The 18437-nt window shown below is 39.3% G+C and overlaps 1 pseudogene; it reads left to right on the top strand.

Moving 5' to 3' along the window:
* Positions 1–6077: 6077 nt before the first annotated feature.
* On the top strand, positions 6078–18022 carry LOC134379106 (cleavage and polyadenylation specificity factor subunit 1-like; annotated as a pseudogene).
* The last annotated feature ends 415 nt before the right edge of the window (positions 18023–18437 follow it).

Raw genomic sequence — 18437 nt, 5'->3', positions numbered from 1 at the left:
AAAGCCAGAATCTAGTTGAAAGTCTCCTACACACTGGATGACTGAGAAAATATCCAGATCAAAATGGGTAGCAAAAGCAGAGACACACTCTTGCAGTTAACCCATCATAAACACAGTGCTTTATACTCTGGAAGGAAACCCCAACTTCCAGTTTCTTCCTGAGGGGTAGGGGGCTGGTACCACACATATAGTGCCTAACTTCTACCATCCCTGCCAGAGGGCATAGCTCTTAAATCACTATGCTTGAGGAAAGGCAGGGACAGGGCATTGAAGGATTTCCCTCAAGCACAAACAACACAGGGGGCTTTTAAATCCAATAGGCACTCTCAACAGTTGTGCACCTAGGATCAGCCCAGCTTCCAACTTCCCCCTCAAAAGGGTTTGGCTGAATATTTTTTCAGCAGTTCCCTGTGGTTCTGGCCTCTAACAAGCCAACATCTGGGAGCCTATGTAGCAAATAAAAAAGAAACTTCTTCTAGCCTGGATGGAAGGGACAGTACTCCCCACACTTTCTTTACCAGATTTTTCCAGCAACATATTCCAGCCCTATAATCTCTGGAAAGAGGTGGAAAGTCTTTGCCAGAAAGAACAAGAGGGCAGCACTCACTGTGCCTTCTTCCCTGGCTTGCTCTTGAGATGAATTTCTTCAGCCTGTCATTATAGAAAGGATGAGCATCTCTCTATTCCTGAAAAGAAAAGGGGGAACTTCCTAAGCCTTCTTCCCTGGCTTACTTTAGAGATAGCTCCCGACTGAAAGGCTCCTCCCACGAGGAAGTTCTGAGATTTCTGCTTCCATAAACAGGAGAGTGGGCACTCCCTCCACTTCCTTTCCTGGTTTGCTCCAGTGATAATTCCAGCCCTGCAATCTCTTTCTGGAAAGGGGTTGGTGGATACTGCCAGCAGAAATGGAAGGAATTGAACTAACTACCTGCACTTTCTTTCCCACCTTGCTCTAGAGATAAACTTCTGGATTCTCTCATTGGAAGGAGGCAAGGGGACCCTTCCATGCCTAAAAGGGAAAGGGGGCATTCCCTGCACCTTTTCCCTGTATTGCTTCAGCAACAAATCTTTTCCTGCAACCTCTTCCTGGAAGTAATTTGTACATACATTGAGCATTACAACTTTAAGAGCCTTCACTCAATTTACTGGCTCTTAAACTCCCTAGCTCTAGGAGTTGATGGAGCCTGGTACTCCTGAGTCTCCTAGACAGCAGAGAACAAAAAGGTGACTTTTAAACTTGCAAACTTTCAGCAGCTGTTTCCGCAGGTTTGAAGTGAGCAGTCTAATCAAGAGTATGAGAATTTCCCTTAAACACTCTCCTTTATGTAGAAAGAATGACTGAGAGATAAACTCTGGCTTTTAGGTTCTTTGTAAGAAAGGAAGAAACTGAAACACACATATAACACCCAAACTTCTATATCTGCATCCTAATAGACTAGCTTCTATCACACCTCTCTAAAGAAATAGCATGAGTTAACACTCTCTAATTTCTTGGAGGTCATTAAGAACAAAAACAGAAGGTTGGGCAAGCCCAAAGAATTTAGAAGCACATAGCATTTCTGGCTGGTCTGATTGAGGAGAAACATATCCAGTTGGATATTAGTATAACAAGACTTGGAAAGGTGGTCCTCTTTTCTAATGTGCAGAAACCAATACATAGTGTCAAGAAAAATAAAGAAACAGGGAAATATGTTCCAAGTAAGACAACAGAATAAATCTCTAGAAGCCACTTCTAATGCAATGAAGATATGTGATTTAGCTGCCAGGGAGTTCAGTACAATAATCATAAAAATGCTCACTGAGGTAAGGAAATAAATGCAAGAACAAACTGAGAATTTCAATAAAGATAAAGAAAAAATTAAAAAGGTTCAAACAAAAACTATCAAGCTGAAGAATATAACAATCAGCTTAAAAAATTCAATAGGGGGGTTCAACAGCAGACTACACTAAACATAAGAAAGAATTAGCAAACTTGAAGTGAAGACAGGTCATTGGAAATTCAAACTGAGAAAAAAGAAAAAGAAAAAGAAAAAGAAAGAGTGAAGACAGCCTAAAATATTAATGGGACACTATCGAGTAGAATAATGTACATATTATCAGAGTATCAGAAGAAGAGAGCAAGAAACAGAAGACATATTCAAATAAATAATGGCCAAAATCTTTGCAAGTCTGGGAAGAAATTAGAAATGTAGATCCAGGAATCTCAATGGATAGGATGAATTCAAAGAGACATGTGCAAAGACACATCATAATCAAATCATCAAAAGTTAAAGATAAGGAAAGAATATTGAAAGTTGAAGGAAAAAGCAACATGTTACATACAAAAAGATCTCCCATAACACTATCAAATTATTTTTCAACAGAAACCTTTCAAGCCAGAAGTAACTGGAATCATATATTAAATAAAGTGTGGGGGGAGAGGGGAATAGAGAACAAACAAACAAAGAAAAAAAAATAAAACAAAGCTGCCAACCAGGAAACTATAACAAACAATCCTGTCTTTCAAAAATGAAGGGTAGATGAAAACTTTCTCAGATAAATACTGAGGGAATTTATCACCACTCAACCTGCCTTACAAGAAATTCTAAAAGTTAAAGTTGAAGGAAAAAAATTTGTGTGAAGAGGGAGTTAAAATATAACGCCCTTTAAATTGAGAAGTACTTTGAGACTAACAACGGAAGCATGCAGGTGCATTCATTAATCTGAGACATTTATTAATAAGGGTGACTTACATACAGGAAAATGACACACAACAATGAATCAGACATCAACAGCATATTAGAGCTCTAGCTTTCTGCACTTAGGCAAAGTGTTTTTGTTACTAAAAATAACTTTAAGAAAATAGGTTAATAAAAATAAGTTGATACAATTATTCACCAGGTGTCCTGTTATCCACAAGGCAGGGGGTCTTGTGATGTTAGTGCTCAGACCACTGCCACTTGCTTCAATAAATCATTCACTCCCTGAAACCTGTGTTCATTTTATAGCTTGACCTAAGGTTCATATATAACTGTTTAGCAAAATGAAAGAATGAAGTTAAGCAGAAGTCAACTTGGCAGGTAGGACAAAAAATAGTATTGGTTTTGTTCATTCTGTAACACTCCACCCTGCTGACACCTTTTGTGGTCCTCATATTCTTATTCACCAATCTTACATGATGTCTCTAGGGACAGATGCTGGGTAGTGGCTTGCAGTCCTATGTCTTAGCAGCAGTATAAGCAATAGTAGGAACATAATATACCTATTACACAGAAAAAAGACCATCTATATGATCAATAGCTTGCTTCATATAAGAAAAAAATCAGTTACATTACTCTCATATGAGGAAATATAAGTACAGCATTCTAGTCCAATAAAAGGACAGATTTTTTTTTCCTGCACAGCAGTGAGTATGTCCAGAGCCATGCAGTTTTGTAATGACACCTTCCTCATTTGAGCAGTTTCCTGATTTAGAAGGAAAATTCTGTAGAGTCATTTAGAGATAAGACCATGAATTTGACCCATGCTGTTATTTCCAATTTTGCATATTCCTGAATATTGGAGATTAATATAGACAGGTGCCATTCCCATAATGCTATGCTCCAAGTTCTGTGGGACTTGAATGTGGGCAGATTGTGAAGAACTCTGGGCAAGTTGTCATAAATTTTTCCCAGTAGGGAAGAAAAGACATAAATGCATATATTAGTCCAAAGTATGGCAAATATGGCCATAGGCTAGTTCCCTATATCCAAATGCCATCCTTAGGGGTGGGAAAAGTACACCTATCTGGAAAGAACTTACTCTCATGACTGGTCCATTCTCTGTCTAGTACTTTGTGGATGGTCCAACAGGCAAGGAGTGTTAGCCAAACCATTTGTATCAGTTACTGTGGTATGGTTCAATCTTTCAACACCAAATATGGCCACCGAGACCAACGTCCCATGTTCAGCACATACCCATCCTAATCCATCTCATATATGGTAGGTGGGAGGTATGATTGAAGTGTTAGTCCTACATCCTACCAAAAATTATATATGTACTTTAGTTTCATTCAAATTAAATAGATTTGTGGAAAAGGTGATAATATCCAAATCACCCAGTGACTGATGTGTCAATCCTACCCACAGCCCCCATTTCATTTGGTTAAAGGTATGAGCCTTTTATGGCATTCCTTCAGCACTGAATATATGCAGTAGCTGACAAACACAGCAGTCAGAGTGATTGTGGGTCTCATTATACATAACAGCCCAGGAGAGTAAGGCATTCCTAGATGTTACTAATAAAAGTCTGATGAGGAGGAAACAATGGGTGATAATATAAATGTTTCTAGGGTATTATAAAAGGCAGCCTTCATTTGAAAATAACACAATTGCAATTTGATCACCATGTGCCAATACCACCCCCGTTTTTGGCACTTTCCCTGGTGGGCTATTCCATATACTTTGGCCTTTGGTGCTATTGATAAGCACAAGCATGTAATAAATGGGGGATTCTGTTGTCACCCATTACATCAGACTCACTCCTATTCCCTGGTTTGGAGGACATGTGGAAATCACATGGATTAAGGTTGACACCTCCCCTAAATCAAAGGGAGGATTGAGTGTGATGCCAGAAGTAAGTCTATCCCCCCTATCGGATAAGGATACCAAGCCAACTGGGAGAGGGATACAATTTTAATTTTCAATCTATTAAAGTTTCCCCAGTTGGAGGCCCTGTGGCAAAGGCAGACAAAAGTCCTTATCCCCCCAGAATGGTCACAGACCTCTTTCTTATATTTGCACTTTTAAAGCTCTAGTGATTGGTATATGCTCAGCTAACTGGTTATAAGCAGACATGTGTCCCAATATGGGTGCAGCATTTATTAGTCTAATGGCTTCTGTCAAGCTAGGAGAATATCCCTTTAGGGCCCTGTCTAGTGATAAAATTTTCAGGGTGGTTTTGATCAGGCTGTTTATCCTCTTGATGAGACCTGTAGCCATAGGATTACAAGGCCAAGGAAAAGTACACAGTATGTTGTAAATCTCAGCTACTCTTGTACATCATATTGGGTGAAGTGAGTTCTTTGGTCACTGTCACTTTAGGACAGGGTCCCATACATATTTTCTAATTTGGTGAGTCCCTTTATTGTGGCAGCCTGATTCACCCTTTTATGGGAGAAGGCTTGTACAAGTCCAGTTGCAGTGTCTGCACATTTTAAAATACACTTCTGACTTCGGACTTCAGTAGAGGTCCAATGTAATCTACCTGCTATTTAGTGACTGGGTGGGTAGATTGATCAATGTGTCCCAGTGCATGTCTTAATGGGCGTCACTGCAGTTAGCACTGTAGACAGTCCTTAGCAGAAGCCAGCAAATCTGAATATTTATTTGGTAAATGAAGCCTTTTTTACTATTTCTCAGCTGTCTTCAGTCCTCAATGTCCAGGCTTATAATGCACCCAATCTTCCACAAATCTGAAGAGGTCTTCAGATCCTTTAGTAAAATGGCTTGGGCCCTGGCAAGGGTGCCGGCCTCATGGCTGCCTGGCAGTGTAGTCAGGGAGTGATGAGACATGTGCCATACAGATACCTGAGCTGTTGGCTGTGTACACACTTCCCATGTGTCTGTCCATTATTCAGATCCCCATAACAGTTTTCCAAGCACAGTGCAATTTTCATGGTTCCATTGTGGCATTCAGGTAGTTAAGCCTTTCTAAATAGCCCAAGTGTCAGTGACTATACTGAGTGGCATCAGCTTGTGGGTTGGTATGATTGACACCACTCATAGTTCAGCCCACTCACTACTCTGCTTAATTCCTTCTTCAAACCAGATAACATCAGAGTCCAAACAGTTGACAGAGGAATGCTAAGTAGGTGGAGTGTTAGTGCTACTTGGCTGCTACTACTAACTGTGCCCACTCCCTCCTGTACATGTGGAAGAGGTGGAGCAATGTACATAATCTTTGGATTGGGATCTGGGTCCATGTACATGTATGTTCCCCATAAAGCATACAGCTCTTGAGGCAACGAGCGGGTATTATACGAGCTTCTCTGCTGCAAATTTGGATGCCGTTTCTGCAGAGTGCTTATCCGTGTGCATGCACTGTTTGGTTTTAAGAACATGCCCTTAATCCACCCTTCTAAGGCAGGGAGGTAAGCACCTTCACTAGCAGGCCAGTTGTTAAGCTTTCTGTTTGCTGCAAGGCCAAATATACAGCCAAAAGTTGTTTTTCAATAGGGCTATATCTGTTCTCTGCATCTTTCCATAGTTATGACCAAAATCCTAAGGGAATGCATTTCCCATTCTACTTCTGCCACAGGCCCCAGCAAAATCACTCTGGGTAGAAACTAACATCTGATTCACATCCCACCTCTGGCATCAGCACTCCCAACACTTGCACCTGTATTACCACTATCTTAGACTTATCAAATGCTTCTTGTTGGGGAAAGCCTTAATCCCACCTAGTCTCCTCATTTACCATAGTATAAAGGGGTCTTAGGATTTGAGATAAATGGTAAGTAAAAGGCACCAATAACCCAATAGTCCTACAGGATTTTGTAGATATTTCACAATTTGAGGAACAGGGACTGCCTATATTTTAATAACTACATTTGGCATTACTTTAGTTTTAACTGATCAGATAACTCCCAGGAATTTTACCGAATGCCCTGGCCCTTAGATCTTGTTGGTATTTACTTCCCATCCCCATTTCTTCAAGTGTGCTTGCAAAGACACTGCAGCTTGGAAAAGAGATGGTAAATCATCATTGGTTAGAATATCATTAATATAGTGATACACTTTGAGGGATCCATCTACTTCCAACCTACCAGGTCCATTGCTACCATGCAATGAAAGATGGTTGGACTGTGTAGGTAACCTTGGAGCAGTAACTGAAAGATCCATTGCCTCCCATCTAAGGCACACTTATCTTGAGATGACTCATCTAAAGTAATGCTAATGAAAGCACTTGATACATCCAACACACAGTGGTATGTCTTAAGGGAGACAGATATCTGTTCCAGCAAAGAAGCTATGCGAAGTATAGCAGCATGTATGGAGTTACCTTGTTCAGTTCTTAACAATCTACTGTCATACATCAAGTGCCATTGGGATTTCTAACTGGCCACACAGGATTGTTAACCGGACTTTGGGTCAGGCATATCATCTCTGCTGATATAAATTGAATTGTGTCCCCCAAGTTTTATGTATTAAATGCTTGATCTCCACTGTGAATGTTAAGAGGGTGGGAAATCCTATTTTGATAACTGAAAGGTGGGGCCTTGAGGAGATGACTATATTCTGAGGACCGTGACCTAACAAATGAATTAATAATGGTGGTCATGGGCCTGGTTCTGAGGGTTTTCAAAGGAGAGCATGAGCGTCTGTCCCTCCCTGCTCTGCTATTTTCTCCCATGTGAAACCCCTGTGTTGCTGTAAAGCCAACACCAAAGAAGTCCCTCACCATAAATGTTCCCTGAACTTTGGACTTCCCAGCCTCCAAAACTGTAAGCAATAAATTTTGTTTTCTTAAAAATTACCCAGTTCCAAATATTTCAGTTATAAGCAACAGAAGTGGACTATTACACCTGCCTTCTCTAATTCCTGAATGGTAACCATAATTTTGTCATGCCCAGAAACAGGCAGTTTCTACTGTTTAATGTGAAGGCCTGGGAAGTGTTTCTGGGTCCCAGTTTGCATGTCTCACCCATATAGGTTTGACTACTCAAATGTATAGAGTGAATTCTCTCACCCATATAGGTTTGACTACTCAAGTGTATAGACCGAATTCTCTCATGGTGGTCATCAGATCCAAGCCCTACAATAAGTCTACTCCTAAAATATACTCCAGAATTGCAGAAACATATACAAAAAAAAAAAAAAAAAAAATGGGGGAGGCCAGTCACTCAATTTGTAAGTACAGACTTGTCGGTTTAATTCTGATTGTTTGACTCCTATATCTACCAATTGTTCGAATCTCATGTCTAAACTTATCTATATTTCCATAAATCAATATACTTCGCCCCTGTGTCAATTAAAGCCCAAACTTTAATTGGGCTTTATTAATTAATTGGGGCCAATAAATGGTTAATTACATGTGACTTCTGGTCACCCCCACCACATGCACCACAGTGCAACATTGTTTCAATCTCTAATCCCTAGGGATTGGGGTTGTCAACCATTCAAAGTCTTCTTGGAAAGGAGGAGCACTAGGATGTACCACTGTTTTTCATATTTAGCTTAAAGGGAGTGAATCATCTGTCCTTTGGGAGAGCTTTCCATAAGGTGAGAAGGACTGAATTTAGCTTCTTATCAATGTCCTCTCTGGGGGTGCCTGCTAATACCAGATCCTGCCATAATCGTTTATGGGAGACCCTTATGGGGTACCAATCTTTGGACTCTTCTTGGAGTCCTTGATTTTATCAACCTTTCTAATTTCTGTATGGCAAATTCTCTGTTTCACTTAAATCATCAATTATGGATGTTACTGTCTGCATAAGTCAGCCTACCATTAGGGCAAGCACTGGGACTAGAGTCCTCTACCAGGCCCTGAGAGCTGATTGTAGAATTTTATTCCTGCTGTAAATAATTCCTCATCTGGACCCCTAAAATGTGGGGCATAGATAGAATATTTCATTCTCAATTCTCTTACCACATCCTGCAGTTCTTCCATGGTGGTCCATCTTAACGAGGGTGACAGAACGTCCCCTTCATTTAGCCAAGTTAGTTTTGTGCTTGTCTAGACCCATTATATCAGTTTTGCTAAGTGGCCTCAGTTTTCTCCTGCCCTAGAGGCATACAGGTGTTGCCGCAGAGCGTGCTGCACCATCTTTGGCAGAGGCTCCCTTGAATGTCATGTGTTTCTTTATTCTTGCTGCTTTCAGTATTCTCTGTCTTTGGTTTTTAATACTTTAATTATGATGTGACTTAGAATGTTCCTTTCAGATTGAATTTGATTGGCAGCCTCCAAGGTTCCTATATCTGGATGCTGTCATCTTTCTCCATCTTTGAGAAATTTTCAGTCATTATTTCCTTAAATATGCTTTCTAGGACTCTTCTTTTTTCTTCTTCAGGTATGCCAATTATGCAGAGGTCATTTTTATTTAAGGGGTTCCATATTTGCTGTATTTCTGTTTCATTTTTTCTTATTATTTTTTCTTTTTTGCTCCTCTGATTGGATAATTTTGTGTGTTTTATCTTTGAGCTCACTGCCCACTGATTCTTTCCTCTGTCTGTTTAAGTCTGCTGTTGGAATTTTCTCCTGAGTTTTTCAATTCAGATAATGCATTCTTTATTTCTAAAGTTTCTATTATTTTTAATTCAATTCCTTTGTCATTTCTCATTCTGCTCCTGAATTTTTTCCAGATATCATTTAATTTTCTATCTGTATTTTCTTGTGACACCCTGAACATCCTTAAGAAGGTTATTCTGAATTCTCTGACAGACATTTCATAGATCTGCTGTTCTTCTGTGTCCATTGTGTGTGCTTTGTTTCCCTTGGTGGTGACATATTTCTCGGTTCTTTCTTGATCTTTGTGTCCTTACATTGATGCTGGGGCATTTGAGGAGGCAGCTAATACTTCTAGGTTTTATAGGTGGTTATCAGAACTTTGTGGTCTGTGGGGTTTTTTTCCCCCTATTTTGTGGTGGCTTAATGACTACCATCACCACTTGTACTCTGCACGGGAAATAACGTGCTGTTAGTTCCCAAGTTGGGTGAACTTTCTATTCTTGAACCAAACCTTGAACTCTGAACTTGAGATAGGTTTCTGCTTTGCTGCTGATTTTCTTGTATATATATATATTTTTTTTGTTGTTTGTTTGTCTTTTGTTTGTTTGTTTGTTTGTTTGTTTTTTGGAGATCATTAATCGCTAATGGGTCTGAGCTATATGGAAATTTTGGCCTGGGACTAAATTTTTCTTGCAAATTGCATCCACTGCAATTCTACCACCTGATCAATTTCTACAGCTGCCCTCTTTGTGCCAAGTGTCCACTGGTAGGTCAGTCTTTCTCCTGCATTCCAATTGCTTCCTGTGGGGCAGGCTATGTTAATGTCCCTCACAATAATTCAGCAACATCTGGGTGGCTCTTTCTCCCAGCAGCTGAAGTTGTCTGCTCCTATGTGGGCTCAGGGGAATCTAGCCAGTGGTCTCTATGGCTTATGGGCTAGTATGGTGCACTCTGAAGCTCTCCTCTCCCCTGAAGACTCCTAGCATAGTTATGCAAAAAGTGCTGCTGTGGTTTTTCTGGCTTTGACCCATGTGCAACAGCTAGTCTTCACCTCCCCCACCTGGTTCAGAATTGGCCAAGGTTTCTCAGAAGAATAGGTGCCATCCCTACACCCTCTTGTCATCGCCTCTTGCACTTTCACAAACTCCAGTGGTCCCTCCTCCTCTTTCTCTAGTTCCAGACAGTCCCAGGTTGCTTTTTAATAGTTGTAAATTGGTTACATGTGGGGAGAAGCAATGATGGGAATTATCTATTCCACCAATTTTTATTTTTCAGCTGGCCTACAGGGATCTGAACCCTTGACCTGTTGTTACAAGGCAGTGCACTAACCAACTAAGCTAACCAGCCAGACTGATTCTACCATCTTGATTACATCACTGTCCAGGGCTATATTGTCTTTAGTCTGTTCTAATTTCTGCCAGAGCAGCAGCTCACTGATTGTTGCAATGGCTTGTTTGCTTTCCCTTTTCCATTTTTTATTCTTGACCTCTTTGGTTAGAATGTTCTATAAGCCTGGCCTTGGGGCCAGTCCCATACTTATGTGTTGGGCTGAAGCATTCAAAACACCTGGTCATGTCTCCCTACCTAGAGGCTGCTGGCCAGCCTGGAATTTCCCCCATGGAGACTGAGTTTCCACCCACTACATTCCCTTCATTGCTCGTGTCTTCTTCCCTCTTGATCTCCTGACTGACAAGACAATTGTGCAAGGATGGAGTTAAAATATAATGCCCTTTAAATTGAGAATGTATTTTAAGATCAACAAAGGAATTGGGTAGGTCTATTTGATAATTAGATATTTTTATTAATTGGGGTGACTTACATACAGGAAGGCTGCACATAGCAAAGAATCAGACATCTACAGTAGATCAGAGCTCTAGCTCTCTGCATTTAGGCAAAGTGACTGAAGGGGTCAGGATTAAGAAATGTAAACGGGAAGGCAAAAAAGACATGCAACAGTCACTTGGCCCCTCCATTGTGCTTTGAAATTCAGTTTTATAGCTAAACTCTGTTACCAAAAATAACATCAAGGAAACAGGCCAAGAAATATAAGTTGATAACATCAATCACTAACTGTGTTGTGAATTGTCAGGCAGGAGGTCTTGTGATGTTAGGGCTGAGACCACTAATGCCACCTGTTGTAATAAATCATTCACTCTCTGAAACTGGTATTTCTTTTATAGATTGTCCTAAGGTTGATGTATGACTGGTCAGTGAAACAAAGGAATCAAGTTAAACAGAATTCAGCATGCAGGTGTGGCACAAAATGGTATCGGTTTTGTTCACCCTTAACAAGGTTGCTAAGTAGCAACATGAAAATGTATAAAAATATAAAACTTACTGGTAAAAGTATGTATATACTTAAACTCAGAATGCTCTTACACTTTTACACACAGAACACTCTTACATTGTTATGGTGGTGTGAAAATCAATTATATCTCTAGTATGGAGGTTAAAAGACAAAACTATTAAAAACTACTATAGCTATGATAATTTGTTTGTAAACACAAATTATATACGATACAAACCATTTCATCAAAAACATATTGCAGTGGTGTGGGGGAGTATAATTGTAGAGTTTGTGCCAATGATCAATGTTAAGTTGTTTTCAGCTTAAAATAGCCTGCTATTAGTATAAGATGTTTGATGAAATACTCATGGTAACCATGAAGCAAAACCACTTAGTAAATACACAAATAATATAAAGAAATGATTCAAATCATGCCATACAAAAATTATCAATCCACAAAGGAAGTCAGTAAGGAACAATAGATGTACTAATTAACTATAGAACAATTAACAAAATGGAAATAGTAAGTCCTTACCTATCAATAATTACATTGCATGTAAATGAAATAAATTTTACAATCAAAAAACACAGAGTGACTGAATGGATAAAGAAATAAGGTCCAACTACATACTGCCTACAAGAGGCTTATTTTATTTTTAAGGACAAATATAGACTGAAAGAGAAGGGATAGAAAAAAGATATTCCATGGAAATAGAAACCAAAAATGAGTGAGGGTAATTATATCAGCCAAAATAGACTTTAAGTTAAAAAACATAAAAAGAGACAAAAAAAATCATTATATATTGATAAAGGGGTCAACTCATCATGAAGTTATAGCAATTGTAAACATATACGCAGCTAACATCAAAGCACCTAACTATATAAAGCAAATACTCATTGCTCTAAAGGAAGAGATAGACTAAAATGCAATAATACAGTAGTCTCCTCTTATCCCCAGTTTCACTTTATACTGTTTCAGTTACCTACAATCAACTGAAGTTCAAAATACTAAGTGGAAAATTCCTGAAATAAGCAATTTATAACTTTTAAGTTGCACACCATTCTGACTAATGTGATAAAATCTTGTGCCATCCTGCTCTGTCCTTCCTGAGACATGACTCATTACTTTGTCCAACGTTATTTACAATAGTCAAGTTATGGGAGCAGCCTAAGTATCCATCATCAGATAAATAGATAAAGAAATTTGATATATATACAAGTGGAATACTATCCTGACTTAAAAAGTAAGAACATTCTGTCATTCGTGGCAACATGAATACAACTGGAAGACATTATGCTAAGTGACATAAGCCTGGCACAGAAAGAAAAATATTGTTTGATCTCACATGTGGAATCTAAAAAAGTTAATATAATAAAAACAAAGATTAGAAAGGTAGTTATCAGAGGCTGAAGCATGGGGAAAGGGAAGATGTTGACTAAAGAATGCAAAGTTTTAGTTAGACTGGAGGATTAAGTTTTAGTGATCTATAGCACTGCATGTCAACCAAAGTTAGCAATAATTTATTGTCTATTTCAAAATTGCTAAAAGAATAAATAGATTTTTAACATCTTCACAACTAAAAATAAGTTGGTGAAGTAATGGATATATGCCAATTGACTGCATGTTTCTACAATGTATACACAGATCAAAACATCACATTGTACCCTATAAATGTAAGCAATTATTATTTGTCAATTAAAAACAAATTAAAAAATAATGTCCCAGGATAAATACCACATTCTGCAGTTGTCTTTGCAGTTAGCAATAGTATGAGATTGTGGAAACTTCTGAGAATCTTTCTTCAGAAAGAACTTGTGAGAAACCTTTGCCTTTTCTACCCTGATCCCCATCTTGCTGCTTGGAAAGTGGATCTGATCCCTCAAACTCCTTCTTGAATCCTAACGACGAAGGGAAAACCCTAAGAATAGTTTAGTACAAAGGTGAGATAACCTGGATTCCATGTAACCTTTTAATAATTATTGGTTATCTATATTCAAACTTACACAGAAGAAAAAAATGAATTTCTTCTTTTGCTCACAACTACATCTAGTCCTAACAAATTCATTGTATAATGACTTAGATAATTCTTCTGCTGAAGCAGCAGGAGAAGTAGGTGTAAAATTTGGATGACATAGACAGATTCGACCCTGATGTAAAGCTATACTGTTGGTAATTCATCAGTTCAGAATACTTTTAAAATCTCTTTATTCAGAGTATCCATCTGTTTATGTTTAATATTTTAGTATTTATGCTTACTGATTTCAATAGTGGCAGTGGAGAAGAATACAACTTAGTTCTTAAAAAAAACAAAACAAACAAACAAACAAACAAAAAACACCCAACTTTTTTCCACTACTGGCATATCCCATGGTTCAGTTCTCATAGATTAAATTATAATTACTTCTTAATTATAAGTATGAATATTATCTATAACTAACCATAGGCTCAAAACCTTCTTAATTTCTCACAATATGCAAAAGATTTTGTAACGTGCACATTTAAAACTGAACATGTATTTTCTCAACATTATTTAATGAGCCTATAGTTATTTTATTTTCTATTTGGATGGTTCTCCTGTATAACATTATCTTGAGTTAAATAAATAGTGTTTATACTCTGTTTCTACTTATAGACACTAACCAGGACCTTAGTGTTATTATTCTCTTGTAAAAAGAATTTAATATTAGATTGATAAAATATAAATTCTAAGTATGTAATTCTTCCATTGTAGATTGTATTTGTTTTGGTGGAGTATATTTGTTCAATCATTTACATAGGTTTTACGACTCTATATGCTGGTATTAAAGAATATGATTGGTTCTGAGCTGATTACTGCTTATAAACAGTAACATGTTCTTCTAATGGCTTTTCAGCTTCCATAATGGTATGAACCAATTCCCCTAATAAATCCTTTCTTATCTATCTACCATATTGATTTTGTTTCTTTTGAGAACCCTGTTTGCATTATTTTCCTGTGACTTCTCTAACAAATCCCACAAATTCAGTTCTTTAAGATAAAAGAATTGTACTTTCTCAGTTTTGGAGGCCAGAAGTCTGAAATTCAGCACCATATTCACTGTGGGATTGCTTAGGGAGAAATTAGTTCTTTGCTTCTTCATCTTTCAGTGGCTGCCCCAGAATTGTTAGGTTTATGGTTGAATCTCTCCAATCTATGCTTTGTGGTCACATTGTCTCCTTCTCTTCTGTTCCTCTAATATTTTTCTACCTCACTTTTATAAGGGCACTTGTCATTGGACTTAAGGAAAACCTGGATAATGCAGGATGATTTCCTCATGTCAAGATTCGTAATTTAATTATGTCTGCAAAGATCCTTTCCAAAAAAGGTAATAGTCATAGGTTCTGAGTATCAGGACATAGGCATATATTTTGGGGGACCACCATTCAACTCACCGCAGTGCTTCATCTTAAATATGTATTACTGATTGACACATTTTTAAGAGAAATTCAGTTTCTTGTAAGGGTCAATACATTTTCTAGTTGTATTATTTTCATTTTGAAAAATATTTAAGATAAAGTCAGCAATTCAATTCTTTGCCACAAAATTCTCTTCATAGGACAGCTCCCAACATGACATCATCCTTTCTTCAGAGCAAGAGAGATCCTAGCATAGCAGGAACAGGAGCAGGGAGACCGTTTAAGAGGCTATTGTAATAATCAATAATGCAGGCCAGAGATGATGTAAGCTTGTGCCAGGGGATAGTAGTGGAGGTAGCAAGACATTTTTGAACTCTAGAAAATAGTTTGAAGAGTATATCAATCCAATTTCTTAATGAAAATGATGTGGTTGTAAAAGAAGAAAATATCATGAAAGCAATAATGCAATATTTTTTTTCTCAAAACAACTAAATTCTTTGTGGGTGAGAATAATTTCCCTTTTCCCCACTATTGTATTCCCAGCACCTATAAAGTGCTCAATAGTCTTTGAATAAATGAATGATTTGATCAATCTAACAAGATAATTGAACAGACATGGAAACACATCAAATGAAAGCCAACCTACATATTCTATAATGATGACATAAAGAAAAAATCGATCAAGTAAATTATAGCATTTGGTGGCAAGAACTTTCATATAATATAATGTCAGAAAGTTTTCAGAAACAATTTATCTGATGGGATAGAATAATAACAGGAACAAGTGACATGAATACATATAGCATATGTATGAAGGCTAAAGTGAACAGCCATGATAAAATTAATTTTTTTGAGATAGAAAGCTCTTCAGAATCACTGTGATACAACATACCTTACTAAATAATTAAAACTCATTAATATGGTTTTGTAATTCTGATCAGGATTTTGCAACTAATATAAAGGTAAGTAAGAAAATTTATAAACTTGTGAAGCAATATTATATGGAATGTTTGGTTTTTTTCCACAGGTAGACTGGTAAACTACCACATTAATTTAAATTATTTTTGGGGGAAACAATTGTCAACTTCTTGTTATAGGTAATGTGATAGTTAATTTTATATGTCAAATTAGGTAGGCTACAGTACCAAGGTATTTAATCAAACATCAATTTATGTATTTCTGTAAAGATATTTTGTAGATGTATTTAACTTTATAAGCAGTTGACTTAACTACAGAAAATTACCCTCAATAATGTGAATAGGCCTCATGTTATCAGCTTAGGAGCAAAATCTGAGGTTTCATTTTAGAGAAGAAATTTTGCCTCAAGACTGCAGCATTGCCCCAGTAAAGAGGAGGCTGGAAGGAGCAGCCTGCCCCCTGCTGACGCAGACCCCTTGTCCTTCCTGGCAGAGCCTACCCACTGGTGCCTGCTGGTGAGAGAGAATGGAACCAGGGAGGTGCAAGTGGGCCGGGAGCTGCTCATCTACTAGGCCTTCCCCCATGACTCTCAGCTCGGTCAGGAGAACATCTAAGTCTGCTTAAAGAAGGTCTTCCACAACATCAACTTGCATGAAAAGAAACTGAAGCAGTCCAAGAAGGCAGAAGGTGGCAGCACCAAGGAGGGGTCTGGGGACGTGGCCATGTGGTGTGTTTCCACTGCTTCTAGAACATTTATGGCTATTCAGCGATGTTCATCTGTGGTCCCTTGCCCCACTGTCTCCTTGTGACTAGACGGGAGGCCCTGTAGCTACACCCTATGGGCATGTACATCCCCATTGACTCCTTTGCCCCATTTCTCAACATCAACTGCCTCCATGGCTTCCTGGACTTTCAACAAAGAGCAGAGCTGAGGATCAGCATCTTGCCTGCCTACTTGTCCTATGACACCCCGTGGCCCATCAAGAAGATCCTGCTGTATATCATAGCTCACTACGTGGCTTACCACGTGGAGTCCAAGGTGTACGTGGTCGCCACTAGCACCAACATGCTGTGCACCCACATCCTGTGCATGACTGGCAAGTAGAAAGAGTTCAAGACCATCGAGAGAGATGATGGGTACATCCATCCCCAGCAGAAGACCTTCTCCATCCAGCTCAACTCCCAGGTTCCCTGGGAAGCTGTTCCCAATGCCAGGATCGAGCTGGAAGAATGAGAGCACATGACCATCACTAACACGCTGTTGCCGTGCAGCAAGAAGACTGTGTCTAGCCTCAAGGGCTAGGTGGGGACCGAGACATGCCTCATGCAGGGGGAGGAGATCCCATGACGTGGGCATATCCTGATCATGGACGTGTTTGAGGTAGTGCCTGAGCCTGGCCAGCCCTTGACAAAGAACAAGTTCAAGGTCCTTTATGAGAAATTGCAAAAGGGGCCCGTGAAGGCCCTGTGCCATTGCAAGGCAATCTGATATTGGCCATTGGCTAGAAGATCCTCCTCTGGAGCCTGTGGGCCAGCAAGCTGAGGGGCATGGCCTTCTTGGACACCCAGCTGTTCATCTACCAGACGATCAGTTTCAAGAACTTCATCCTGGCAGCAGACATCCCAAAGAGCTTTTTGCTGCTGTGCTGCCAGGAGGAGAGCAAGACGCTGAGCCTCATGGCCTAGAACACTAAGCCTCTGGAAGTGTACAGCATGGACTTTATGGTAGATAATGCCCAGCCAGGCTTCTGGATTTCTGACTGGGACCGCAACCTCATGGTGTACATATACCTGCTTGGAAGCCAAGGAAAGAGTTTTGGGGGCCTGGAAGACTTCCACATGTGGCCCATGTGAACACATTCCAGAGGCCTCCATGCTGGGAGGCCATCAGGGGGGCCAGACAAAAGTCAGTCATCTGGGAGAACAAGCACATCATGTGGTGTGCCATGCTGGACTGTGGCACTGGGCTGCTGCTGCACATGCAGCAAAAGACCTACCAGCGCCTGCTGATGCTACAGGATGCACTGACCACCATGCAGCCCCACCAGGCCAGCCTTAACCCCTCTGCTTTCCGGATGCTGCATGTGGACCAGCGCATTCTGCAGAATGCGATGAGGAACACCCTTGACCAGGAGCTGCTCAACCGCCACCTGTGCCTCAGCACCATGGAGCACGGTGAGCTGTCCAAGATCGGCATCATGCGGGATATCATCCTGGACGACGTGGGGACAGACCGCGTCGCCGCCCTCTTCTAGCCCCTGTGCACTGCCTTCTGCCCCCTTTTCTGTATAGAACACTAAGAGGAAGATTTGTTTGAAAGAAGTAAAACGAACAATCAATAAAAAGAAAGAAAGAAAAAGAAAGAAGAAAAACGAAAATAAAAAATGATCGCAGTATTAACTGCTGCCTGAGTTTCCAGCCTGTTGGTCTTCCTGCAGATTCTGTGCTTGCCATTCTCCACAGTCATGAATGCCATCTACTTAAAATAAATCTGTAAATGTGTAGATATAGATATAGCTATAGATAGATTTTATGTATCTATTTGTTCTGTTTCTCTGGAGAACCCTAATTGCTACAGGTAGTCACAATTTAAAACAAACAAACAAACAAACAAAAGCATTGGCTTTTATCAGTAGTGATTATTAAAAAGAAAACTACAAGAGATATTTT

The sequence above is a fragment of the Cynocephalus volans genome, chromosome 5, assembly GCF_027409185.1.
Source record: "Cynocephalus volans isolate mCynVol1 chromosome 5, mCynVol1.pri, whole genome shotgun sequence".
NCBI classification, from domain to species: Eukaryota; Metazoa; Chordata; class Mammalia; order Dermoptera; family Cynocephalidae; genus Cynocephalus; species Cynocephalus volans.
The sequence above is the reverse complement of the archived record's forward strand: the minus strand, read 5'-3'. Positions and strand labels throughout refer to the sequence as shown.